The following is a 5,655-nucleotide window of genomic DNA, read 5'->3' on the forward strand; positions in this document are numbered from 1 at the left end:
CAGGAGATGTTTCTCTTTGTTTTTCTACTTCTCTCTACTTTAACCTGTTATATTAAAATAAATTTTTGCTACAACTTTCAAAAAATGGAAACTGAAGTTAAGGCTCATTTTTAGGTATATACCTCCTAGTAAATCTGCAATTCATTTAATCTTCCACTCAATAAACTTTTGAGTATCCATGCTAAAAATATAGCCAAAACCAGGATAAAGTCTTTATGCCTCTGGATTACATTCCAGTAGAGAGAAAATGAACAGAAAGTCAAGTATATGAATGTAATTATAAGTGATTTTAACCATTAGGAAGAAAAGTAAAGCTGGCAAGAGATAAGTATGAATGCAGTAAATTGTTTGGAAAAGGATGCTGAAGAAGGAACTCTTTAAAGGAAAGAAAAAAAAAAAAAACAAAAACAAGGTGGAGGCAGGAAGTGAACAATAAGAAGACAGATAAAAATCAGCTTCCAGACATCAAAGGAGCCAGGAGCAAGAGCCCTGAGGTAACAATGAGATTATAATTTTCAAAGTCCCGACAAGAAGGCTAGAATGACAGAGTGAACAAATGAATCTCTGTTCAATTAGTTTCCTATCACTATAACAAACTATCTGAGTCTGGGTGCTTTATTTTAAAGAGGTTTATTCAGGTCACATTTTTGTAGACTACAAGTCCCAGATTTGACAACACCACTAATTGGGCTTCTGGTGAGGTCCTCCTCCCTTCCCCCCCTCCTCCTGACCCCTGGCTTCATTGCAACATGGTGACATGGGGGTAGGCACAGGAGCAGAAGAGTTCACATGCTGAGACACAAAGCTGGAGAGATTCAGGAGCCAGGCTTACTGAACTGAATAGCTTTCAATTGTGCTATTGTTTATTCTATCCTTGGATTAAAAACTATTTCCTTTAAAATGAGATGTAAATTCAGATCTTTAATAACTTGACCGTCCCTAACCTATCCCTTAAAGTTCTTTGTAGAACTCACTTTTGTAAAAACTAACTGGGGTCCCACAAAACTACATTAATTCCCTCTAGGGACTGTGTCCTCATGATCCAATCACTTTCCTAATCAACTTCCACCACTTCAATACCAACACATTGGGGACCCAGCTTCCAGCACACAAACCACTGGGGAGCAAAGCACAGCCAAACAACAGCAGGAAGGAGCAAACAGGGATGTGATCACAAAGGTGGTTATGGCCAGATGGGAGGAGGCCATAGTACAACCGTGGCTTTGAGATGTAACAGGAGATGGGGGGAGAGGGGGTTCTCATTGAGATTGACCTCTCCATCATAAACAAAGGTGAACATTCTAAAGTCTGACCTTGGGCTGACCTTGGACCTACTGAGACCATCAGAAGGGCTTCCATCTCTGTAGTGATGGGTGGAAGTGTTCTGCCACAGAAGCCAGAGAAGCACAGAACTGACCTGCAGTAGACAGCGAGTCTAGGAGGGACATTGAAGTCCCAGGTCACATCAGTTCCTCATCCCAGCCCTTCCCTGTGCCCTGCTGCCCTCCCCTTCTCAGACTGTGTGCTTATAGCAAATGCTACTTTCTACTTGGGCCAGATCCAGCTGATTTCCCTTCCTTAAAACTAGACAATAACAATTACTGGCTATCTTAGGTGGTAATCACCTTCTTGCCTTTTGGTGCAACCTTAGAAGCTGTGGTATTGTGGAATCTGGTTGAGTGGCCAGCTGCAGATACAAAGTACAATTGTGAGATCCTCCCCCTGTCTCTTCCCTCCTCCCCCCCCTCCAGTCTTGGGGTTTGAACTCTAGGCCTGGGCACTGTCCCTGAGCTTCTTTAGCTCAACGCTAGCACTCTACCACTTGAGCCACAGCTCCACTTCTGGCTTTTTCTGTTTATGTGGTACTGAGGAATCGAACCCAGGACTTTATACATGCTAGGTAAGCACTCTACCACTAAGCCACATTCCCAACCCCTCTTGTGAGGTTCTCTTCCCAATTCATGTTTAGGAATGCCTTGTCAACCATAGTGGGAGTCTTGATGCTACAAAAATGAGCACATCAGAGGGGGGACCAAGATGGCGACGGGGCAGTAGGGAAACGCCACAGCTCTCTCCAACCAAAAAGAGAGTTTGAGTTCCAACGCTTAATCTCCCCAAGAGACTGACAACAACAAAAAGACGAACACTCAGAGAAAAACCAGAGGCGGAGAATAACAAAAGAAGAAAGAGAGGAAAAGAAGAATTTCAGAACAGAGAAAAGCTTGGCACGGCAGTGCGCCAAGCCGCCGGCCAGCCGGCCCAGCGGGGGCTGCGGGAGCCCCAGAGACACAGGGGGCCGCTTTCAGATCACCAGGTACCGGTTTGCAGAACAGCGGATCACCAGGAACAGAGAAACCTACCAGCCAGGAGTCTCCACGAGGATCCCAACCCCACCCCTCACTCTCCACCCGAGCGGAGAGGCTCCATCCCGCCAAAGCCACTCGGCACCAGCATCGCGACAAAGGGACCTGTCGGCAGATCACCCGCCCAATCGCGATCGCAACGACCCGGCGGGGCCGCTGGGGCCCCAGAGACACCGTGAAGAAGCTGCCTGAGCGTGGACACTTTTGACCCGACAGCTTCGACAGAGGCGGAGACAGAAAAGAATCACACAGAGCCACAACCCAGCCCACAACCACCCCAACTGAACTCGGATTGCAACAACAACTGATGACCTACACCACACAGAAACAACCAGCTCCAGGGTGAGTACCCCACAGGGGAAGTGTATCCCTCAAGGGAGACCAGAGCTGGAGGGAATCCCCAGACCCTGACCCAGACTCCCTACCCCAACACCCGGACCACAGGACCCACTAAAACTGGGAACTGTTTGAGAGCTCCACCAGCCCGTGGAGCACACAGTTGGCCAGGCTAGAGCAAGAGCGCCCCTGGAAGGGAGCTTAAATGCCCAAGCCAGGAACAGCACCCCTGGGTCAAGACTACCAACAGTAGAAGAAATTTGAACTGTGTCCCCCAGGCTGTATAACCTAGGTGGTATACACATCAGCACAGGCCTAACAAGCGCGCTCCAGGCTGGGGCCGGAACCAGGCCCGGGGATCCGGAGCCTGAACAACACAACCAACTCCTCCCAACTGAAGTAAAAAGCTGAGCATACGCCTCAACAGAGGGGAGAAAACCAGGAAACAACACTCCCCGGGAAGCACGCCTGTGACAACAAAAGACCTGGAGGCCCAGGACAAGAGAAGCCCAAACCCCACCAAAACTCCACCCATATACCCTAGACTGGGAATTGGGCAACACAGGCTGCCAGCACCTGATAGTAAGCAGGAGCTCAGACTGTTAAGGTGGCTCAGCAATAGAGTGATAGTCTTGGATGTATGAGGCCCTGGATCTGATTCCTCAGCATCACAAAAGCAAAAAGGGTCAGAAGTGGTGCTGTGGCTCAAATGGTAGGGTGCCAGCCTTGAGCTGAAAAGCTGAGGGACAGCACCCAAACCTAGAGTTCAAGCCCACAACCAGCCCAAAACAAACAAACAAAAACACATCAGGAGCCCATAGCAGACTCCAGTATTTGGGAGAGTGCATCCAGAGCATCTGTTCTTCACAAGAGCACCCGTAGGAGCAAACACAAGCAGTCTAGGCTGCTCAACCCTTCCAAAGGCGGGAACTTCCAGCAATCTACAGCAGAGAGCTGAGAATCCTAAGTAAGTCAGAATAGCAGCTGGAAATAGGCTCCCAACAGAACCCAGATCAGGCACAGACTCTCTCTACCAATACAGAATCAGCAACCAAGCAAAGACAGACACACCAAAACAAAATTGAAGAGCAGTCTCCTGAACCTCCATGCGAAAATCACAGAGAAAAATCACAAGGTTTACCACCACCCAGGACAGCAAGCTCACCTCAAAAGCCAGCAGCCATGCAGGGGAGAGCCCCAGTGGGAGCAAAGCAGGAATGGAAGACAAAAGCTACATCCAAGGGTTGCTGGAGGCAATGACTCAAGAAATAAAGCGAGAAATTGATCAGAAATTGAAAGAGCACAAGGATGAACTATCCAAAGAGATACAGGGTATCAAACAAGAGATGCATGCAAAAATAGAAGCTGCACAAACCTCAGTAAGAAGTGAGATAAACGCCAAATTAGGGGTAATGCATACCTCATTGAGAGGTGAGATCAGTACTCTGAGAACCAACATTGAATCCATAAAGGGATCCATTTCCTCCATGCAAACCACAATAGAAGCCACTGTCAACAGAGTGAATGAAATGGAAGGTAGAGTGTCAGATACAGAAGACAGAATACACCAACTGGACCAAAAAGTGACAGATATGGAAAAATCACTCAAATTAAACCAAAGGGAAATTCAAGAGCAAGCAGATAATGCTAAAAAATTTAACCTTCGCATAATTGGAGTGGACGAAGGTGAGGAATTCCAGAGCAAGGGAATGCAACACCTATTTAACAATATAATCAATGAAAATTTTCCCCACCTCAAAAATGACCATCTTAACTACATCACAAAAGCTTATCGAACACCCAACAAGCAAGACCCCAGGAGAAACACTTCTAGACACATTATAGTAAAAATGATAGATCTGAATAATAAGGAAACAATCCTGCATGCAGCAAAAATGAAGAAGGAGCTATACTACAACGGGAAAAAAATAAGAATCACTGCAGATCTCTCCACACAAACAATGAATGCAAGAAAAGCCTGGGAAAGCACCATACGAGCCCTGAGAGCCAATAACTGCCAACCCAGACTGATATACCCGGCAAAGCTAGCATTCACATTCGATGGAGAACTGAAAACTTTTAATAGCAAAGAAAAACTAAATGAATACATAAACATTAAGCCAGCATTACAAAGAATTCTAAGAGGGGGGACACAACCTGAAGAAAGCAACCAGGAACTGGGGCCTGCCCCAAACAGGCGTTACTCAAAGTCTAACTGAGCAAGCACAGGAGGAAAGGAAAGAAGAAAAACTTAGGAAAACGGAATGGCAGGGACAACAATGCATCTCTCTATACTTTCTCTTAATATAAATGGGCTGAATTCGCCAATTAAAAGAAAACGAACTGAGGACTGGATCAGAAAACAAGACCCGTCCATCTGTTGCCTTCAGGAGACCCACCTCTCAGCCAAACATACAAACAAACTCAGAGTGAAGGGGTGGAAAAGGATCTACCAATCAAACGTCCCCAGTAAGAAAGCAGGTGTAGCTATCCTGATATCTGACAAAATAAACTTTTCATTAAAATCAGTACAGAAAGACAAGGACGGACACTACATATTAATAAAGGGAACAATCCAAGAGGAGGATATAACCATCATCAACTTATATGCCCCAAATATTGGTGCACCCAGATATGTCAAACAAATGCTCTCAAACTTACAGAATAAAATAGATCCCAATACGATAATACTAGGAGACTTTAACACACCACTCTCACCAAAGGACAGGTCTACCAACCAGAGGATTGGCAAAGAAGCTACCGAATTAAGAGAGGCCATACTTCAAGCAGAATTAACTGACATCTACCGAGTATTTCACCCTAAAACAACACAGTACACATTCTTCTCAGCAGCTCACGGAACTTTCTCCAAAATAGACCATATCATAGTTCATGCAAGGAACTTAAGCAAATACAAAGGGATCGACATAATCCCCTGTATCCTATCTGACCACAG

The sequence above is a fragment of the Dipodomys merriami genome, unplaced genomic scaffold (genome assembly GCF_024711535.1).
Source record: "Dipodomys merriami isolate MVZ:Mamm:240054 unplaced genomic scaffold, mDipMer1.0.p SCAF_1, whole genome shotgun sequence".
Lineage (NCBI taxonomy): Eukaryota > Metazoa > Chordata > Mammalia > Rodentia > Heteromyidae > Dipodomys > Dipodomys merriami.